Below are 24,926 nucleotides of genomic sequence, written 5' to 3' on the forward strand. Positions count from 1 at the left end.
CACATCATCGCCCCCATGATTACGGCAGACCTTCTGATTGGGGTGCACATGGTCATGTCCCCAAAAAATTGACGGTCAACGATGTCTGATTTCGTCCACACAGATAGATACAACGAAAATAAATATATTTTTAACAAATTAAGTATAGATTAATATTCGCCAAAGTGCACAAAAGCACCTAAGTATTAATCTTATTATTAGATACACTCTCAGAAAGGTATTTTTACAATACGGAATAAGTAGGTAGGTACTTAATAATTGTTATTGATTTGATCTCTGATAATATAACATATACTATTTACACGGTGGCCGCGCGGCATAAGCGTTGGACTACAAAGCCGTGGGTCCCAGGTTCGAATCCTGGGTCTGGCAAGTACAAAAATTGTTTTTCAATTTGTGTGTGTCAGGGTATGGACCTAATAGGTTGAGCAAGTGGCTGACATCCATTTCTCGTAAAAAACAAAATCTGTCAATACAAACCTCCACTCTGTGGAGGCCCATATGATCCTATCAGGATCGGACATGGTCGGAAAAAAAAAAAAAAAAAAAATTTATAATAATCTGTCTCCTGTTTTTATACGCGGATTTGGATTAGGGTGAGGATTTTTTTTTTACATTGGTCATGAAATACATGAAACTTATACCTACATCTTCAAATTACTTTATAAGTCATGACGCAATCGATTCGTCATTCCAAACATGTAATACCATACACGTATTAAATAACATAAAAAAATAAAGAGGGATGCGTACTTATTTCACAAAAAAATGTATAAAATATTAGGTGTAGGTACTCAGTTTGTGAGATATATGTATGCATTTTTTAAAGATTTTGGTTTAATTTATTGATTATAATATGACCAGTTGAAACTAGTTCGAGGTCTCCTTTCAAAAAATGACGAATCGATTGCACCAGTTGCGTCAAAGAAAACCGCACCTGGTAAAACATAAAGTATGTAGGCATCTAATAAGAAGAAAGTATTTTTTATTATGAATAAGTTAGTTCGTATATATATGTAGGTAATCATGCGTGATTAATGTATGTTGTCAAAAAGTAAAGAATAATGATCCTTCAGTTTTATTTGAAAAAAACATTCATATGACACACTGCAATTCTAACATAACTTTTTAAGGGTTGTTTGTATAGCGAATTGAAGAGTAGGTAGGTAAACATGGTAAAAAAGCTTTGTATTGTTTTATATAAGAATATCAATGATTTCAAAAATAATACTGCAGACCTACCTCGAACCTTGTGTATCTACCTACCTACCTACTTTGATAAAATAGATTTATTTAAGTATAATAAAAAAATACTTTTCTAGATGCAGCTAGATAAGAATGATGTTAACACTAAAATTTTGAGATATCCTGACGTTGTCAACTAGGAATCAAGTATATATTGTTGAAACCTTAATGCAAATGCACAAAAGATGGTCGCCGATATTAATGGAATTTGAACCTTGGATCTACAGCTGTTGTGAGTGAATTCTAGCGTGGTTTATTGTACTTTTAATATCAGAGAACAGAATGATAATTTACATAGAATTCCGACAGGCTATGCTATATTCATATTCAATACGCTACATTTTGATGCAGGGTTTTAAATGTGTGAGTTTCCTACGAAAAGGAAACACGCATTATGGAGTGCAATAGTGTGTGTAATACACCAATATTAAATGAGCGTCAATGCATAAACCGTGAGCAGTAACTGCTGTTACAACTACAACTGTTGTCAGTATTTGACGTATGACGTATTATTCTTGACACGTATTTAATTATTTTTTTTTAATTTTCATTTCATTTAATTTCAAACAATCATTAGCAGGACCGCATTTACACTTGAAGGGGGCCTGGGATAATATTCCCCCCACCCCCCTAAAAAACATAACTTATTTTTTTATGAAACAACTGAAATGCAACACAAGGCTTAAACAGTACATTAGATATTATTTGATTCGCCTACAAATTAAAGGTGTTTGATTATATCATTGCGAGATATATTAATTAACACTATTATTTCAAATTATTTTTCGGGCTCCGGGACCTCTATCTATTCGGGGGCCCCGGGCTATAGCCCCTTTAGCCCAATTGTAAATCCGTCCTTAATCATTACTATTACTGCTCTAGCCTTAGTAGGCGTTGAATACTGAATAAACGTAAAAGTCTGATACCATGGGTATCGAGGTGTAAGTATACCGAAGTATAAGATATTTTGCGCCAAAAATATAGATTAAGAGGAATATACATAAATAATTACAAGATAAAAAGAACTTTTTATATACCACGTTTTTAAATTTTTTGTTGAATCATATAAACTTGACAATTCTATGTATTAATAATTTAGGACAAATAAAGCAATTGTCAACAAATCATTTTTTTTGCTGTTTTGCAACAAACAAAAATATAGAATACTAAAATGTCATTTTGATTTCCATAGTAACGAACGTATATATTAATAATTTAGTTTATAGGACCACCACCTTAGCAACCAATAATAGTGGATTGGATTATGGATTTATTACGAAATAACTTTTCATACAAAACAGAATTTACTGAAAATGAATTCAATTCTACTTAAAGATTGCTAAATGTATTAAAATAATGCATCGGCGTCGTGTTCTGATATATTCTAAAAGTTTCAAATGTCTAGCCAGTCGGGAAGTTAGTTAAAAATCGATTGCAAGATTTGTACCGGATAAACATCCACTGGACAAATAAGAATATGAGCTAAGAAAAACGTGGTGAAATAAATTGCAATCTTCTCACGTGGTTCATAGTCAATAATAAGTACCAACTACAGTACCTACTTCAAACTAAAACAATTTTAATGTTTTATAAGATTTTACAATGTTAATCACCCTGTTAGAATGCATGCAATGAATAATTCTATAAAATAAATGATTCTGTCAAGGCCTGAAAAAAAACTAATCATAAGTACAAGTGAGAAAGAATTCGGCACTCGTATAATCTCCGCAATATGTGGTAGAGTAAGATAAAAGACATATGAATAAACGACTAGTGAAGATAGTCATGAAGCCGGTAAATATAATATTTACGTCACGCCACTTCCCTCGATCATGTGAGATAGTACGTAGATCGCTTTTGTAGCAGCGTTGCAAGAATACGAGCTAAGAAAAACGTGGTAAAATGAACATACGTTTACTTTACACAAACACTATTAAAGAAGCATAATTTGTATTATTTAACGACACGACTGTTTGATAAATAAAATTCGTGGGATATGCACCAGCTTAGTGTTTACTTTATTTCGATGGAATAAAATTCAACTCGTAAACCGTAGTAAAGCGGCTGGTTGGGCACATCTTTACGATTCAGTTCATAGGTGAATAAAAGCGAAATATGTATTTTATTATGCATGGATAGTTCGGGAGTTGCGACAATGTACGAAATGTCGCGAGACATGTAATAATATTCTGTTATTTGTTCCTGTTTGCTCGAGTGAAATATCCCTCCTTAAGCGGTCATAATTTAGGGGCTTCGTTTTTATATCGTTTTAATAAAAACATATTATTTTTAACATTAAAGCTAAGATAAATATTCGTAGAACACCACATTATGAGAAAAAATACATCTAGTATTTTGGTAAATTACGTAGTCAGCTTCACAAACGGTGAGTTAAAAGATCTTTTAAAATAAAATAACCTTAACTCATATTTTTGACAAAGTGAAGATATGGTTTGGAGGCTTTTGTTATTATATTGTAATAAAATACTGCTTAACGGCCCACATGCTCAGCGTAGGTAAAAATGGAGCTTTTATGGTATTTTCAGAGCATAGCCCTGGACATTCCTTAAATTAAGTAGGGAGTAAGATCATGTTAACGCGCGTGTTTGAAAAAATATAAAAAAAAATATTTTTTAAAAAACGGTACATGCTCAAACACGCGCGTTAACATGAGCTTATTCCTTACTTTATTTATCGTTTGTCAATTTATGGCTACGGCCGTATGTTGTAGCTTAACCACTGGGAAATGCCAATAGAAATAGCGTATTTCAAAAAAATACTACCTTATTCTTAGGTCAATAATTATGATAAAGCAATCATTATTCGAAGGATGTTTATCGCATTTGAATGGTCAAAGACATAGCTTATAATCAGTATCTTTAGAATTATCTTCAAATGTGTTAATCGTGCCCATTTTTTTGAATAATAAAATGCCTAATTCTTGTCAAATTTGGGATCAAAAAGATTATAAAATATATATTTTTTATCGTAAATATGTCACTATAATATAATGTTAACATTAATTTTACTGATGGTTTTATAAATGCGTTTAAAAGTTAATAAATCCAAAAAATCTTAACACCACTGCACATGGATGACTGAAATATGCCTATATTCTAAAACATTAGAGCGAGAGGTTTAAACGAACACTATTTTATGTTATAAAAATACTTTATGTGGTCATCAAATGTTTAAAATAATTATAAAGGATAATAAGGCTTCAAAATTATATCCGTATGTCCGTATAATATACCTATCAGTGGGTCTATTCTATACACAAGGTTGCTATCAACGGTAGTTTATCATATTTATGTAGGTATTGAGGCGGTTAATTGTTACAATAAGTTAACCATCAAAACTATCAAAAAGTGCTATGTTTTAACAGCCCCTCTTTTGCCTGTGTTAACTAGATCGAGATAGACAGTTTCGACAGTTAAGACGGCTAACTTATTGTAACAATTATAATACCTAAATACATAAATATGATAAACTACCGTCGATAGCCGCATATAGCCGCATATAGCCGCCTTGTTTATAGAATAGACCCACATAGGTGTTTTAAAATTATGTAAATAAGTACCTGCTTATTTTAAAATTAGGGTTTTTAACAATTATTCGTGAATAAACCTAGTTGAAAGAAATAGAATAATAATAATAACATTTTATGCAATGAATATTATTATGGAGCATTTTTATCAAAAATTCACTCAGTATGTAACAGATTATTGTTACGTTTTTTGACTTGGGTCAATTGAAAGTGTCGTAAAGCGAAACCGGTCTTGATTTTTTATACAATTTTGGAAAAGAACGAATAATATTTACAAGATAAAAAGAACTTTTTATATACCACGTTTTTTAATTTTCTGTTGAAAATTTGAAAATTCTATGTATTAATAAATATTTTTTTTTGTACATGATAGAAATACTGAATAAATATTATAGAATACTGAAATGTCATTTTGACATTTCATATCGATTTCCATAGTAACGCACGTATATATTAATAATTTAGTTGCTCGGACCCCTTAGTAACTAATAATATAGTGAGTAGTAAATATTACTTTTAACGAATTTCTTCCGAAACATACAAAACAGAATTAACTGAAAATTAATTCAATTCAGTATTAAAAGAATGCATTGTCGTCGTGTTCTGATATATCCTAAAAGTTTCAAATGTCTAGCTAGTCGGGAAGTTAGTTAAAAATCTTGGACAAACAAGAAAAAATCTGTATCGGACAAACAAGAATACGAGCTAATAAAAACGTGGTAATAATAATAAAAAAATAGGTAAGTACTAATAGTAGTATTTCCTTTATCAATATCTAAACAATATTTTAGAAATAAAAAACAATTAAATGTGTGTTTTATTGATCGTTCTATCAAGTTTTAATAGGAGTTAATTTTTAAGATATAAAATTACAACTAAAACGTTCCAACGTAAATCCCTGTCTGCATAATATGGACTGGCGGTGCAGGTATGTAAGTATCACCTGAGAATATTATTTGTCATTTTCACATATTTGCGCAGGAATGTCTATATCGTGAACTCGCATCTCACGGAGACAAACGCTACGAGTTATACCTACCTTGCCCCTCGTATGAACTTAATTGCGATTTTCATATAAAACGTGCGCCATGCGGCTATACTTGGATTTGGATTTAAAATATATGTGTAACTAAAATAATAGGTGTAAGACGAATTTTTTGAATAAAGAACATTTTGCAAGTGCCTAATACCTCTTGCAGGTAAATCTGTTACTAGGTATAAATATTTATATGATTTACGTGGGTTTATATTAGGCACTCAATTGAAATAATTGAAACCAATTCTATGGAAATATAGTTTCTGTTTTACGTTAGATAGATAAATAAATCATTGACAATAATTAATTGTTGCAATTAGAATTTTAATATCTTTATCTATTAAAGATAAGTAGTAACAGTAATTATATTTCGTACCTACGTTTTTTATACTTAAAATAGTACAAAAACATAAACAACGTATAAAATTAGGCAAAGAATATTTGTAGGCATTTAAGATATTTATAAAATTATATGCGATTCCAATATGTGGGGTGTACTTAAATAATTCGCGAGGTTACTGCCAAAAGTTTTTCAAACGAATATTTCTTGACTATTAGGTATCTATTATGGCTTATATTGGGCAGGGTTTAATTGCACTTAAAAAAACTATCAAACACTAAATACACATTGAAGTCTTAGTTCAATGAAAACAAACACGTTTGATAGACAAAGTTTAGTGTGCACTATTTATGTTGGATCTTAACAGCCTACCTCCAGAATTCGGTACGGCCATATTTGTGATCATTTCAAAAACTGACATTGTGTTGCATCCCCTTAACTATTAGTTATTTTAAAATACTGTTTAAAATATGACGTATTAATATCACTGATAAACCTAGTATTTTATTAAGTATATATTTATTTATCACTAATGATGAAGCCATTAACTTTATTACAAATAATAAATAAATATTAAAATATAATTGTTTCAACGAAATGCCTTCAAAACATATTCTAAAAAGAGTCATAAATAAAAATCTATATTTTAAAACACTTTTCACCAAATAGATTCTGGCGATTGTAATAAATTGTCAAAGAATGTCCCGAGCTTACGCCTAATTTAATATTTCGCCAAATAAATGGGTTGTTATGGCAAGCGTGCGGTCGCCGGGGTCACTCCCCCGGAATTTAAAGGAAAAGGGGGCCATCCCCGTACCTGGCTTGACCCCCGGCTAACCTTCCTGGGTCTACGACCTGACCCAAGCCCGCTCGCAATGCTTGACAATGAGAGGCCGATGTATGGCGTAGCTTATATGAACAACGTAGAGCTAGCGTAGACTCCTGAGCTTTCGTGATTTTTTGGTATAATATTCATAATTAAATTGAGTACCTACTAAAAATGTTATTGTCTTGTATTTTAAGATATTTATTTATTACATACCTTTTAAATTAAAGCATCTCGATGAATTATATGTAGATACTTAATTGACATAATTTGCTACGTTTACAGTTGTTATGAATGAATAGAATATTAATATTCATTAGATAAGTAGGTAATTCAATTTGATTGTAGAAACATCACTCTGTCAAAGTAAATTTTGTAATAAATCAAACATTTATAGTTATTTAATTATAATTGGTAAGACTTATATTATACTATTTCATAGTAATCGGTCGTAAAAAGCCGATTTTTGTTATTCCATGTCTTCAAACGTTATGTATCTAATGGTAAAAATACAACTGAAAAAGAAAAACACAAAGCTTCACAATACCAGAAAAAAAATCTTTTAGTATTTATTTACTCATATAGATTTAGGTACTTATTACTATAATTACTAATGGAAGTATGGAAGTATGGACGCTAAACCAAGAGATGTCACGGAAACTTGAAGCTTTCAAGATGTGGCTGTATAGACGCATCCTCAAAATTCCTTGGACTGACCGGGTGACAAATGTTGAAGTTCTCAATCGAATGGGGAAGGACCGAGAAGTTCTACGTAGTATCAAAACCAGGAAACTACAATACCTCGGCCACATTATGAGAGGACAAAAATACAGCATTCCCCAACATGTCATTCAAGGAAAGATCAATGGGAAGCGTAGCAGAGGACGGCGCCGCATTTCGTGGCTTAAGAACCTCCGTGATTGGTACGAGTGCAGCTTCACTGAACTGTTCCGGGTAGCAGACGACAAAAAGATCGCCTTAATGGTGGCCGACCTCCGCTAGGGGATGGCACAATAAGAAGAAGATTACTATATTTATATGGATGACAAGATCCGACATAAATATTCCACACTAAACTCTGTCAGTCAAACGTATTTGTTTTCTTTAAACTAAGACTACGATGAGTAAGTATACTTATAGTGTTTGCGAGTTTTTTTTTTAAATTTAATTAAACCATGCTTGTTCTAAGTAAGAGTTAAAAAAATATTCGTTCATCTATAAAATATTTAAAATTATGCCATTAAACCATACATCATTTTATAGATAGAAGAATATTTTTTTATCTATTATGGTTTGGTTTAGACAGAGCTTAATGATTTTTAAAAAAACTAACTAACACCATCAGTAATCGCCCTAAGCATACCAAAATTGTTATGGTTTAGTTTAGGCAGGGCTTAATTGAAATTTAAAAACTAACCAACGCCATCTGCAAATTGTATTCTTACTTTAATGAAAACAAATAAGTATGATTGACAAAGTTCAGTGTGTACCATTAATGTCGAATATTAATAGCTTACCTCTAGAGTAGACAGAGGGCCTAAATTTGCCAAATGGCGAAAACAAAATAACTAATATTGATTAATAAATTTGTAACAAGTAAGTACTGTCAGTTGCTATTAGTATTTTAAATAAATAGAACATACGGCAATCGCGGGTTTTTTGACATTAAAAGTGATTTATTGATGTTTGTTCATACTTACGTACTTATACAATATATAAAATGATGTAGAATGTAAATTAATGGAGAGTAAATATTACATGTTTAAAATAATGTAATATGGCTACTCAATTTTGGAATCAGAATATTATGTAGGTACATATTGAATTCTTAAATATTTTAATCACAAAACCGTAGATATACCTGCCCATTATTATATTAATGTTATTGTTATTCTTGTCCAGTTTTTAAAGCGCGTGCTATTTCAGTCGTAACAAAAACATTTTTTTGCCATGCCGTAGAACGAGTTTTGTATCGCGAATTTATAATTATGCGCGAAATAAAAAGTGCCCACGTATAACATCTGCCAGATTTATTATGATTGTTTTCAAAATGGAAAGCGATGGTCAAAAAAGGTTGGACAGCTTGCAAAAAAAGGTTTCTTCGGTTTGGTTCCGGTAGCCATTGCCCAGCCAGTGATGGCGGTGAATAATAAATTTATATTTAGTAATATTATTACATAAACATTTTTGTGCATTATAATGTAATATTTACATTCCGATAGTAAAACTAATAATATAAATTAAAAAATCAATTGCAATCTTCTCACGTGGTTTATACTCGTAGTAATACGTACCAACTACAATCATAATTTGATTCAGTGCCTACTTCAAACTAAAACAATTTAAATGTTTTAAATATTTTACAACGTTAATCACCCTGTTAGAATGCATGCAATGAATAATTCTATAAAACAAATGATTCTGTCAAGGCCTGAACAAAAATTAATCATAAGCACTCGTCTAATCTCCGCAATATGCGTTAGAGTAAGATAAAAGACATATGAATAAACGACTTAGTGAAACTAGTCATGAAGCCGGTAAATATAATATTTACGTCACGCCACTTCCCTCGGTCATGTGAGATAGTACGTAGATCGCTTTTGTAGCAGCGTTGTAGGAAGAGAGAAGGTCAGCCACGGCGATGGAACACTTGAGGTTAGTTAATAATAGAGCTAATTAAACAGTTACCTACCCTACCCAACTATGATAGACGAGTGGCAGACTGTCCGTTTCTGAAGCCATCGGTTGCGGATTTGAATCACGCATTTGATAAATTCTTGATTTTAATGTGTGTTCGGATCCAGAGCGTGGACATTATATATTGAAAAAATGAGTAATTATCATTACTCGTAAACATAATATACTTATTAAGAAAACTCTTTGTGAGTCGTCCAAAATTTTCATTTGATAGTAGAGGCAATGGAGAAAAAAACACTGCCTGACTCTTTATAATATTTTAGATATTATGTAGATAGATGATAAATTATTATAACTAGAAACTTATCATCTCTAGTAAATAAATATAAACTTCATAATTAAACAGTAATTCTTCGTAATTATTGTCATTAAAATCAATTAACAAATACATACTTATATAAAATTTTTAAATTTTACAAAGATGTTCAATGTTAGTACGAATAAAAGTAATTTAGTACATAGTACGTTGTTTTATACGGCATACCACGGACGCCATTGATGTTTATTTAAATGCAACAGTACTCATCCCTTATTGTGTTATTTTCGTTTCATTTATTATAGTAGAGACTTGGCGAACACCTTTTTCATTTGTTAGCCCTTTTTATCAAGATCGTTCGTCTGATGCTAGAGCATTATGCTTTTATATTTTTATTAAGTCCTCTTTGGTGTTAAGCCTTACATTCGTTATTCAAACTCACTATCAGCCATCTGTGGATAATACTATGAACTATTAAACAGAAACTAGTAACATTTTTAAATATTAGAACGCGTCTTCATTTTTTTTATAATTAATTAGGAACATACTTAAAAAAACAACACATTATTTTTTAATTGTGCCAGACATTACTTTCTAAATATTTAGAGTGAAATTATGATTATTTTATTATGATTCAATTTGATTGTTATTTTGTTAAATTAGTTAAGTAATTTTTGAAATTCATAAGTCAGTATTAGGCACTGATGAATGGTGGAGATAGGCTGTTAAAATCCGACATACATAGTGCACACTAAGCTTTGTAAATCAAACGTATATTTTGTAAACACTGAGTAACCAAGCCATAATAAATAACAGTCAAAAAATATTCGGCTGTCTATAAAATATTTTTTATATGTTATGGTTTGGTTTAGGCATGTTAATGAATTTAAAAAAATCAACTAACACTATCTGTAATATTATGTACCTACCTATTTTTAATTCAACGAAAATAAATAATAATGGCTGAAAAAGTGTGCACTATTTTTGTCGGATCGCCCATAGTACATATACATATACTATTATGGTAATCGTTATATGAAAACAGTACAGAAAATGTAAATTACCTTGTCTCATACTATGTGGCTCCATTGAGTGGACGTTATATTAACAGTGTTTAAACGAGCAATAGTTGTCAGCTATTCACCCAACACACTTGTTAGGTACTTACACTAAAACCGCATATAAAATAGCGTAAAGATATAATATAGACAGTGGAAATTTTCTTTGATTTATTTCAAAATTGGTTATCTTAGCTGCCAACAAATAACAGGTAAAATTAATTAAAACAAACATGATTATAAACTTAACGTAATAACAACTACACAGATTTAAAAGTATATGAAAATTAACGTGTCAACCGCACGATATACAGCATCACGAGACGTTTAGTAGCTTAAAATACAATGAATAAATGTAACAAAAAGATATGCAATGTCAATATAAATTTGATACTATTCTAATAATTAGTATGAAGTATTCAAAAAATACATATTTAGATATAGGTAAGTAGTGATACGTACCTAGTACCTAGTGTAAATTTTATGTTTCTCTGTGACAAAAATAAATTAGTAATATTTATTGATGTAATGTTTAATTAATACTGATAAAAATATTTAACAACAGCTGAAGTTTGGGAAGTGGTTAATATGAAATGCCTGATGATGCAAATGAGAGCAGATGTTATAATTTAATCTAGAGCTCTATTTGCAAAAAAAGGTTCACTCGTTCATTGTATCAAAATAGGTTTTTTACCTGAACCGTACACCTACCGGTAATGGCAACAAAGCAAATTAAAAACGGTATGCAAATTCAGGCTGCGATCGGTTGAAAACTACCCTTCAAAAATAGGTAGATAGGCATTTGCGAATCTATAAAAAAAATGGACGCTCACATTACTATGCAATTCATGCTAATTTTTATGCAGGTAAATCGTTTTAAATGTTGATGTATTTAAATATTTTAAATGCATCAACTTAGTATATAGAATGACCTTCAAAATATGCAAATTAATAATAATATATTATATACTATAGAGTACTTATCTACCAAGTACTATTGCATGATATATACAATGTTAGTATGCTAAAAAGATATTATGTATAGTAGAAATTTAAAGCGAATTTCTTAAAATATACATTTTAGATAAATATTCTAGTTTTTACAATAGTATGTACGTTCCTACTATAGTTTGTTTCTAATTTTCGAAAATAACGACTGTGAATAGAATATATTTATTTTTATATGATTTGTATTGTGCTCTTATCAGCAGTTAGAATTCAATTAACATTTTGGTAATATTTTCTAAATTCAAATTATAGTAAGTTTTTTAAAAATTCAATTCGAAAAGAATACAAAGCAATATAACAACATTGATGCTAATTTACAAAAAAAAAATATGTAGTGGTATTTTCTCTGTCATATTGATAGGTAGATCGAATATAATAAAGATAGGATTGATAGAAATGATAGAAATGAATTCATACCAACGAATTTTGAATATACATGTATATGTATATACACTATAATATACACTATAATATACACTATAAATATAGACGTTATTTACCTATGTTATGATATTTGAAATTATTAATTATCAAACGCATGAAGCAAGGTTAGTTAGTAAACTCCACAAATATTAACATCTTTCAGTTTGTATTCCGATTTTATGACACAATAAATGGCTTCCATTTTTGTATGTTCAGTGTGATTTCTTACTCGACTACAACAGTTATAAACGGTTTTACAAAAATTTTACCAGATTTTTCTACCAAAAAATCACGCTGAAGAATATTATTGGCTACTCGGATTATTTTTGTACACGACATGCAAATTGGAAAATAAATGTTATGAAAGTGAAGTTTATTGTAAATGAATCAGTAATGCGAAGTCACTTGTAGCTAACTTAAACAGTAGACTAGTGTTCCTTTTTTTGATTCAATTTCATCTCAATAAAAAGGTTTTTTTTCAACATCTTTCTATTATTTAAAATAATAATAAAGATAATACCTACTTATTCAAGAAGATCTGCGTTTACTTGGTAACAATTTATAAAATGAATTTATCACTTAGTATTAGGTACTTGATAAAGTTTTCCATGTAAGCGAAATAAATTTGATATACCTACTTGTTAATATTTATATCTGGTGAATACCAAGTAATAAACTAATTTTATAAATATCCGTAAAATTATTAGAAATTATCCGTTAGGTAGGTGCTTATTTTAAAATGTTACAACGTTTTTCTTAGCTCGTATTTTTATTTGTCCGGTACAAATCTTGCAATCGATTTTTAACTAACTTCCCGACTAGCTAGACATTTGAAACTTTTAGAATATATCAGAACACAATGCCAATGCATTTTTTAATACTTTTGGCCATCTTTAAGTAGAATTGAATTCATTTTCAGTTAATTCTGTGTTGTATGAAAAGTTATTTCGACACCATTATTGGTTGCTAGGGCTCTGAGGTCCTAGCAACTAAATAATTAATATATACGTGCGTTACTATGGAAATCAATATGACATGTCAAGTACAAATTTTTTTGATCGTTTAAGCTAGTCAATTCAAGTGTATATGGTTCAACAAAATTTAAAAACGTTGTATATAAAAAGTTCTTTTTATCTTGTAATTATTTACTTGTAAGCAAATGCAATACAAAAAACAAAACTTTAAATGATTTGTCGCGTAGTAAAAAAAATGTCGAAAAATGCTTTTACGAAAGTTTAGAAATTATTCAATAAAATACAATATATTATGTTCAATGAATTATTACTGTTTATTGAGTTTATTCGGTGAAATCTAGTTATCCAATATTATTTAAATGCTTTATTGAGCTTGTTCTAATAGTTTACCGTCGGCGTCTAGCTGAAGTCAATGCCTACACCCCTTGCCGACGGTAACTGAAAATAGATGATTTTCACAAGATAATAAAACAAAAAACACATATTCCCTCACAATCAATTCCGTGTATCACCAAATGTGTATTAGGTATATAGTTAAATGCTCAATTTTATATACCTAAGTAATTACTTCCAAGTTTTTTTATCGAATGGATTACGTACTTAAGTATTGAAATGTCTGCTGAAACAAAAAAACCAATGGTTGTGGCAGTGGCGAAGGGTGACTAAGAAAGAAAGAGGTAAGCTGTGGAGATCAGAGAAAAAGAGCACACTTATCAGGTAACTTACGGGAAATAAGAAGATAATACTTACGATATTACTACTGATGAATAGGTGCACACTAATGACAACGACACACTGGTCATAGGTTTCACCGCTGAATTTGTCAAATTATTTAAATCATTTATGGCAGTAGAATTCCACGCATACTCTTCTTTACCAAACAATACGCATCGCCAAGAAAAAAGTTTGTTTAATGTATAACTGCCAGTTAAAAACAAATATTTATCATATAAATTGTTGTGAAAATGTCTAATATAAGTTCTTTTGCTGTATTCAAATCTAAATGAACCCTTGGAAGGTCAAGCTTTGATCATTTTTAATTTTTGAAGAAACGTCAATCTTGGGAATGATTTTTTTAAAATGCAATCGTTCGCACATTTTCTATCGGGACACTATACAATTTAATAAATACTTATATATTTAAAGCACTGGCGAATGATTTCGGTACAATATGAGATAATTTATCCACATTCAAAACACAGTACATAACACACTGAATTTTGTATTATAAAATAAACCTTTATCACCGCTTTGAAATGTCAAAATGACATGAACTGTGACTAGCATGTTATGTTTGTCTATGACTGAAGTAACCTAAATAATAATCGCGAATTAATACAATATTTATTTTTAATAACAATTTATAAATTATATGTGATCGAACACAATAGTTATTATTTTTTTTAATCATCCTTATTATTTATTATTTGCTTTTAAAGATACGCATAGACAATAAACAAATCAACATAGAGCATAAGCTTGTCTGCTTTCGCTTCCGAGTCAGGAACAAAAACGCAGACATGCATGAAGTTGGCAACTGAATTGCGGTAGAAAATTCGGCTTGGATTATCGTTGAAATAATTCTAAAAATAGCACTCACGTTGTGATGTTCCGTCATTTATTTTTGATTCGAAACTTGACTAAATTAAACGCTCTACTTATAAATAACGACGATAGATGACAAACAATATTTTTATTATAACCTACAATATAGATATTTATTTATTTAAATTAAATACTTGAAAATAGAAGGTAAGCTTTAAATAATCGCTTAGTATGGAGCCTTCGCCACTGGGTTGTGGTATAAGTATATGACAGTAAGTATGCGATATTCTTTGGCGTAAATTACGCAACCGATTCGTCAGAAAAAATAATAGGGTGCCTCCAAATAGTTCGAACTAGTCATAAAGTTATTAAATTATACAAAAATTTAAATGATATTATGCCTATTTCTTATGATTGTAAAATATTACCGAATAAATTCATGTAAGCTATTTATCAAAAAATGGTAGGTCTACTACTGTATGTATGGTAATTTATAAGAAAAAGAGTCTGTGTACGCGAATAAATTTATTGAAATTCAATCAAACCACGTATCAAATAATTATACCTACTATGCTTATCGTTTGAATGCGTGAATTTATTTGATTGATTAATTGAATTAATTGTTAGTTTTTATTGTAGGGAGTCTCCAAATCAGTCAGTGCGTCGGGCCTCTATGCCACAAAACACGTTACAGATTATATGTATATCTACTAATGAGGATTTTTTTGCATTCAATTCGATTGTAATTTGATTATTTTAATTATTTTTTACATTTATAGGGTTGCACTATGTGATATATTTTTTTTTATCAAGCTTTGTAATTTTTGTTTTTAAACATTTCATGATATTTTATGGCGATAGATAATTAGGTATTTACATAGAAACATTTAAATGGATATAAATAATATTTTACATACCAATTTTCAGATTATAATCACAGAACAGATTAATAAATAGTATTCAGATGGGTTCACTACATTTTGAAGCAGGGTTTTGAATGTGCGTGTCCAACGAAAAGAAACAAACAATATAGACGTGCAATAGTGTGTTTTGAAACCTTAAAATACAGCAACAGAGCAGTTGTCAAATGAAGGAGAAGCTTAGAATGACGTATTATTGACACGTGTTTAAGTTTATCCCATATTATTCCACACTCGACATTGGTTGCTTGTTACTCGACACCCGTTAGGTATTTCAGTTCCCATTGATTGTGTTCCCTAATCATAATACTATCAAAATTAATCAATTTCCTATTAGTAGCGATCGACCACAAGTTACCATAAAAAAGGATTAATATGCTGCAATCAAGTATCGCACATATCTACCTACCTATCTTTATTTCCCGTTTATATTTATTTGTTTTTTTTACACTACTTATAGATTTCTGCATGTCTTTATTATTGTTTGCAACACTGACTAATTATTATAAAATATTCCAATTTTGAAATAGGTGCGTATTAAAAATATACAGTTGGGTAAAATTCAATTTACCGGTATATATGAAACTGGTATAAAATTATATTAAAGGGTGAGCTCGCCAGCCAACCAGTAAACCAGTAAGTAGGTACCTGTTCTACAACATAATAATTGACTAATTTCACTCAATTGAAAATTGCTTAGGTCATTGGAAAGCGCCTATTCATGGTGTTAAGGCATTTTTTTATTTATTAAATATTTAAGAAGGTCCCGAAAACCTGTTTGGATCGCTGAAAAACCGGTAAAGCTTCTGCAATATAATTCAACTCGTGCTTATTTTTTTTAAAGCTGTGAAAAGAATTCTAACAATAAACACAGAGTAATGAAAATTGGCAATATTTTGTTGTCGGTTTACACGAGCAAATATTGTGCAACAGTGTTTATGTGACAGTATTTCATTTAAATACAAATCCATGTTTATATTAAAAATAATGGCACTACAATCTAATTATACCTAGATATATTTTTCAAACTCAAAGGCACATATTACTTTGTTTGATGGATAGTGTGCAATATAAAAATGATAAAAAATTTATACAATGGGAAATAATATTATATTGTAGTTTTATTTAATAGTTATTACGTAAAGAAGTTTCAAGTACCTATTAAATTAATAGATAAATGGTATTTATTGTATCAATTTATTAAAATTAAGGCATCAAATAACCAGTTAATGAACTAAATAGAGCAATTTTTATAAAATATAAAATTGTGTTTTGTAACAGCGTTTCAGATTGTCTTCTCTAAGTTAATTATTCTTCCTTCATAAACATTTAAATTTAATCGGCAATATCATGTTAGAATAATTATTGTATCAAAGTGTATTTATTTTATTTTATGACAATTTTCAATTAGGAATGGATTCATAGTCTTTGAAGGCTTAAGCTTAAATGTTGTTTTTTTTTTTTTTGAATTATTAATAACTATGTCTTGCTTTTTCGTACAAGGTGGTTGTTAGTAATTTTGGACAATCACACCCAGGCTTTCAGAAAAACACATAAATATTGTGTCCTCACCGGGAATCGAAGCCAGAACTCTCGGGCGGAAGGCCAGCGCCTTACCCACTGCACCACGAGAGCCGCCTAAGCTTAAATGTTATATTCGAATCACTAACGACTATCACATATACAAATGACAGTTGTCCCGCAAAACGCACCTAAAATGAACGGGTTGATTCAATATGAATATCCACTGGTATTTTCACTCATTGATCTCGGTATTTATAGTTGTGCTTTGTACTGTCAAGTCACACAATTTTGACGTTTGATGTTCATTAAATTTGTATAATAGTTTCATTAAAAATTTATTTAATTCAATAAATATAAGTTTTTTACCGGATATTGCACATTCAGTTAAAACTGTCCATAATATGCAACTTTTTCATGCATAGGTATGTATCAAAATCAGACATATCCATGATTTTCATTCAAAACCCAACTAAGTATATTGTTTTTACTAATCTGAAAACCTAGTATGACATACATTTATTTTTTACAACGTTTTTATTATCTCGTATTCTTGTTTGTCCGGTGGTTGTTTGTCCAGTACAAATTTTGCAATCGATTTTTAACTAACTTTCCGACTAGCTAGACATTTGAAACTTTTAGAATATATCAGAATACGATGCCAATGCATTCTTTTAACACTTTTAGTCATCTTTAAGCAGAATTGAATTCATTTTCAGTTAATTCTGTTTTGCATGGAGAGTTATTTCAGAAAAATCCGGAAAAAGTAAAATACCATTATTGGTTGCTAAGAGGGTGGTCCTAGCAACTAAATTATTAATATATACGTGCGTTACTATGGAAATCAAAATGAAATATCAAAATAACATTTCAGTACTTATTCTATATTTGTTTGTTTGTTTTTTATTTACTTCATATCAAGTACATGAGTATATATGATTGAGCATAATAATTCAACAGAAAATTTAAAAACGTTGTACATAAAAAGTTCTTTTTATTTTGTAATTATTACATTTAAAGTGTGCTAGAGTTAGTGGCAATCTGATTAATTAAAAACAGATTTTTCTTCAAATAATCAAAGAGTTATAATTGATGGGTATCAAAAATATTTAGGGTTTGACATGTTGCGTGGAATGTTCCTTGCGTGGTTTACGTAAAATATTGTCCCTATGTTATTTTATAGCACATACGGCGCACTTTAGAATTTAATTTCGGAACACACGCCCATAGAGTAAAAGGATTGCGCGTACTTTATGACCATTGGTCAGTTCATAAATCAAACTAGCGCATGCGTCCGCGAACAGTGTTTATGTGCTCTCTGGCCCTTCGGTTTACACATTGTTAGTCAATATTTAGGTAGCCCCTTCATATTGATATTTTCTTTTCACTCGTATGTATTTGAATTTAGAATACGGTAAATTGTGTTTAATTTCTGGAGGTTGGCTGCTCGTAAATCATATAGTTTTTGGTCGGTTGGGCTTTATTTGGCGGGTTGGTTCATTTAATGAAAATTAAAGGAACCAGAATGTAAGATGACTTTATTCATTGAATATGATATTATTGCTGTTAAATCTCATAGTTAATACATACATATTATAAACCGTACATCAAGTTATTTAGATAACTAATGGGTATAATTCAGTTAATGTTAATATTAAAAACATACTTACATACATACTCATAAATAATGGGAACTGAAATAGGTACCTAACGGATGTGGAGTACCTAACATGCAACCGATATCGAGTGTGAAAGAATATGGGATAAACGTAAACACGTATTAAGAATACGCTTTCAAATTCATTATTGGTTATTTGAAGATTGCAACACACACTATTGCTCTCTATAATGTGTGGTTAATTTTCATAGGACACTCAAACATTCAAAACCCTGTTTTAAAATTTAGTGTATTGGGGTATAGCCTATCGGAATTCAATTTATTAATCTGTTCTGTAGGCACTACTTAATAATTATTGGTCTAATTAAAAAAAATAGGTAACTAGATAGATATATTAGGAATCATTATCGAAAAAGTGCAAACTGAAATAATATTTAAAAACACAATATTATGAATAATCTCTGTATGCAATGTTGTCACTAATGCTTTCTTTCATAGAAAGCAAGCTGTTATTTACAATCAATCAATATGTGACTGATTTCAAGATGCATTTACTTTCGATATTATATAAAAATAACAATTACATCATAGGTAACTGCTGTAGGTAACTAGGAATCTGTATTTTAAAATAATTGTTTAAATTTATTAAAAAAAAATAGCTGCCTATCGTTTACTTGTGCAACCGTATTTCATTATTAAAATGTTTAAAAATTGTGTGTTCATATAAAAAATGAACACAACAACCACAAATAAAAATAAAAATAAAACTGTTCCATTTTTAAATGTTGAGTCGCAATGACCAATAAATTTAATACAAATTAGCCTTTCATGACACTAGCATAAATCAAGCTAAAGAATAAGAGGCCGGTAAAGTTATTAAGCTGATTATTCCGTCTCCATAGACATAAAATTTACTCTCGCACTTCCGTATCCGAGTATAACAAGAGTGCCAACTTTTTAAAAACATTTGCAAAAGGATTTAAATTCATAATGTGAAGCGAGAGGGTGCTATGCAAGAAGAAAAAGTGAGTGGTTGATGGGTATATTAGTGTCTGTCTATAGCGAGGTACTTTTTAAATAAGTAGGTATGCAAATTGGTAGAGGTCATTGAATTAAATAATGCATGAAATATATTTTTGTAAAAACATAATTTTGCCTATTTAATATCTACATCGAATTATAAAATTTTACTGAAAGAATAAGTGCCTAATATGAAAAAAGGTAACGTAAATTATATTTTGGTTTTATTCGTTTATTTAACTTTATATTATATTATTATGAAAACACATACAGATAGGTATACCATTTACATGTGCAAGAAGTTGTCTATATCGTTGAATGTGTTTATATAGTTAGTTATTATTGGCTTGTATAAAAAACCATGATTTTTCGTTAGTATAAAAATTATAGAATTCTTCATTAGTATAGTTACTTGATTATCGAGGAAAAACTCTGGAATTCAACATTATTTATATTTAATCAACCAGACGAAAGACTTAACAATCGACAATATTCGATAAAGTAATAGTTTGTATTACCTACCTAAACACATTTTTCAAAGATAAAACGTTTGCGCCGCAGGCGATGTTTTTTTGATAAAACTACGTTAAATCATAAAATGGTTCGTTTCTCCACAATTTGGTCATTTCAGGATGTCATTTTCGGTTCACTTTTTTTTCTTGCAGGTTCAACTAATCTCCACTTCTACGCTTCTACCAGATCTGGGCCCGGGGTGGTTGCCCCTTTGCACACCTTTGTTAGGCCAGTGATATAACAGGTGCAATATAAACGTTATCGGCGATAGTGACAATTTTTTATTTATTTTTTCTTTCGACCATGTCCGATCCTAATAGGATCATATGGGACTCCACAGGGTAGAGGTTTGTATTAACAGATTTTGTTTTTTACGAGAAATGGATGTCAGCCACTTGCTCAACCTATTAGGTCCATATCCTGACTCACACACAAATTGAAAAACAATATGTGTACGTGCCAGACCCAGGATTCGAACCTGAGACCCACGGCGTGATAGTCCAACGCTTAAGCCGCGCGGCCACCGTGGATGTCAAATCGTGACGATAGTGACAATAGATAATAAAAATATTATACTATTATTATATTATACTACTGCATGTGCACGGGAAGAAATCGAATCTGTATAACTGAGCTGTGTAACTTAATTAAAGCTAAAGACATGAGTAGTATTTAATGAATGTAATTAGAAACAAAACAAAATTAAACTCAAGCAGAGGTTCATGGAAAGTGTACGTGAATATTTTGAAGGTGGAGATTCTTTGTAGTTGGTAATACAATATCTATCTTTTGCAATAATAATTGCAGCCTCGTCAGTATCGCTTCGTCAGGCGGGCTGTACTGCTACTTGAAAAGTGGGGAAAGAAAGAGAAAAGTGTAGTAGTAGAATGGAAAAGATTGCCGACGGAGTTGCTAATTATGAATGGAGGAAAGTTGGCACGCTCGCGTTCCTTGTTCAAAATGTAAACGAACGCAGTGACGGGAGGTGGTATGGATTTTTATTTATTTAAAAAAAACATAAGTTTAATACTCTTCATATAATATATTATATGCTGACGTAACACATGTATAACAGTATGCACAGTGGCGGGTTTTACGAGGTCGAGTGCCCGAAGCACTGACTAATTTAGAGGCACCCCACGATAAAAAAAACATAAATTATAAACTCCCAATGTACCTTCCTACATGTTAAAAATAGTAGTATTTTCTTTTTGTAGAAGTGCGTTGGAGTCTTTATGCTATAGACTTTTTTTTTAAGTTGGTTGGAAAGATTTTGTTATGAACTGGGTTTTGGGTATTGGGTTTGATACTAAATTTATGTATTTTTAATGACTTTGGCATAATTTATTAATAAACGGTGTGAACTTTTACGTGGCCCCTTTTAACACGTCTCATAATAAATTGCGTCATCTGCGTCAAATTTAATGAATAACTTCTTCGAAATATAAAACGACATAGTAACCATATTTTCCACTTAGATATGCGTTAAAATTATTTGCCCAAAAACATTAAAATAATCTCTAGCTTAGTAATTGTCAAATATTGCAAAAGAAATTTCATTATTCTAAGTATGCATTGGTTATGTGTTAATAGGACTTTAATTATATTTTTCACTAACGAGAGGAGTCTAGAATCTAGATGATAGTGTTTTAAAGCTTAATACATTAATATATATGTAGCTCATTTACTTATATTTGCATTATAAAGAGGTACCTACACTGTAGGGGAATATTTTTTTTTTCATATATGTATGATGTAGCACCTATGCGTTACATGTATAATATTTTTTTTTATTCAATCATGAAAGTACCAATAAAGGACTTCTTGGAAAATATTTCACTTAAATCGTTAACCATATTTTAAAAATATGATTAATGAAATAAAAAAGAAGACTGGATACAGAAGATACCATAAGATGAATACCCAATAAACTATAATACTTAATTATTAACAGGGATTTTAGCAGGTTTAGTAGAGTGGTACCTACTGTCACATTCATGATAATGTGTGGCTGAAAATTAAATTAAAAATTGTAAGAATTTAAAAATCTTTGCAATTTTGGGAGAAAAAAACTTTTTTGTAAGCAGTCAACACTTGATGGTGCGGGCGAACAATTTGCTTGCTTAAGTCACGTTCCCGCCATCCATTCCATAGCAATGTATTGCCTGCCCTATATTATGATTGTGTTTAAGATTGTATTCATAGTGTATAAATAACCAACAAAATTTATTTTATTTTTATAAAAACCTTGTGACCACGTATTAATACTTTGGACGCGGAAGACGCACACGGCGCGTAATGACCAGGCGGCCGATCGATGTAATTAACGTGCATTTTAAAGGGGGCAATTAAAATCTCATTATCTCTTCAGCAGCGAAAGCGTTAATGTTTATTTTTACATACATTTATATCTAACCACGTGTATAATATAGAACTCGCTAAAACTTACTAAGGTATCCTGAAGTAATGAAGTTACAATACCTACTTAACTTTTTAGCAGGCAAAATTATACAATTTTGAGTTTAACTACCTGTAAGACGAAGTTAATTAGTTATACAAACGACTTTTGTGCCATGAAGTCCATTCTCAGAATCGTCACAGTTCAGATTTTCTTTTCTGGCATTATGACAATTATGGGACAAGTCTGTTTACTGGAAGCAAGGCGGGAACAATAGCAATTATCATGAATTTAAGAATGATAACCTAACCTAACCTAACCTAACAAATAATCCAGTATATCATCTATGTTCAAAATTTGTTCGCCGCTGACTTCCACTAAATAGACAAGAATCCTAAATATATCAAACTAATATTCTCGTATCATAATAACCGAATATCTAAAAGGCGCCTTAATTATTCAGCAATTTAAAAATAAAATAAGCAAATATCTTTTTCGTCGCCACCTCTGGTTCGTTTGGCACTGAACCGAATATAGTCCTAGGTCAAGGTCGCATTTTCTTTTTACTACGAGGTATCTGAACTCTTCAGCGTCGTTCCGTTTGCACCACGTGCTCCGAGAGGATTGTTCTCTTTGCTTATTAACACCAGTGTGCCAGGTTAAATAACCGCTTTTTTACTGGTTCGCCGCCGCGGCCTTATTAAGAGCGCCGTTCCAAGTTTGAAAACTTTTATAAAATAGGATAAAAATAGTTCCGAACTTTGCCTGGAAAGATTTCGCATTTTAAACTTTGGAACAATTTTGCGGATGAAAGTGAAATGAAATTAAAGACAGAGTTTTTTACTTGCTCGATTTTTTTTCTCCAAGAAAAAGTTTCGGAATTCTATCAATTTTTTCCGTTTATTTTGTGCCTACCTAACATAGTTATACAAATAATTTTGAAGCGTTTATTGGTAGGATATTAATACTTAAATAAAACATTTACTTTTTAATCATTTTTTCTCTTCCATAGGCTCCTAATCTACACTTATCTACTAGAAAAATTCCAACGCCTTTCACCAGTCTCAACCTATACCTATTGTCCGTTAAGATCGTAATAATTGTGAAAGATAGGCAAGCATATAATATTATTAAGTCCTTGTTGCATTCTAGACTGCTTAAATCATTCTTAATTTTTCGTATCAGGACCTTTTGCCGCTGGGCACAGTTAAATTTCGATAATCGTCGAAAATTTAAATAATTCTTCCAATATAACACGAATGATGGCTATATGAGAGTGATAGTTTTAGGTGTTGAGAGTCCCGATACGCTGACAGGTTTGGAGACCTCATTGAAAAATGTTGTCTGTGCGATAAGCCGTCATTGCATATTAAAATATAACAAAAGTTTTTTTTACTAATATTGTAAAAATATGCAACTATTGTATGATTTTGGTACTGTACTATTTTGTTACAGTCAAATGTGTAAAACTTATTTTTTTATATGTTTAATATCTGTACCTCAAAGCCAGTGTATCGTATATACGATTTTGCAGAAAATTAGTTAAGTAGGTACTTTTGTATATAAAGTAATACCTTTCATAATTGTTGAACTTGACTTTGAGTCTACTCTTAATCGAAATATAAAAATCCTGAAAACAAAAAGGTGAAAGTCTACAATCAACATGAGGCTGAAAATATTAAATTGATTTTTTCTGAAAATGTTTTTTTAGGCACGATGGGGTATCTAAAAAGATCAGCAAATTGCACTAAAGTTGAAGGCTTTTCATTATCAGCCTGCAAGAAAATATAAATAACTAACTAAAAAATATTACCAGGTGGCAGTACCACTTGCCAATATTCTCACACATCTTATCCCTCTCTCATACGTTTACTTGTATGTTATATCCAGGGAACTCAGAAATAATGGGAACTGAAATACACAACGGGTAAGGCGATAGCAGGTAACCGACTCGAGTAAGGAAGAATCCGGGTTAAACTTA

At 30.6% G+C, this 24,926-nt stretch overlaps 1 protein-coding gene across 1 annotated transcript in view; it reads left to right on the forward strand.

The window, feature by feature from the left end:
• LOC147070799 (protein FAM177A) overlaps positions 1–23,257 on the forward strand; it is a 45,021-nt gene extending 21,764 nt beyond the window's left edge. The window contains exon 3 of the transcript XR_015070922.1: positions 23,223–23,257. The gene's annotated coding sequence lies outside the window, so the exon portion shown is untranslated. The remainder of the gene's footprint in view (positions 1–23,222) is intronic.
• The last annotated feature ends 1,669 nt before the right edge of the window (positions 23,258–24,926 follow it).

The sequence above is a fragment of the Rhyacophila brunnea genome, unplaced genomic scaffold, assembly GCF_057557595.1.
Source record: "Rhyacophila brunnea isolate RB1 unplaced genomic scaffold, BYU_Rbru_1.0 scaffold_21, whole genome shotgun sequence".
NCBI classification, from domain to species: domain Eukaryota; kingdom Metazoa; phylum Arthropoda; class Insecta; order Trichoptera; family Rhyacophilidae; genus Rhyacophila; species Rhyacophila brunnea.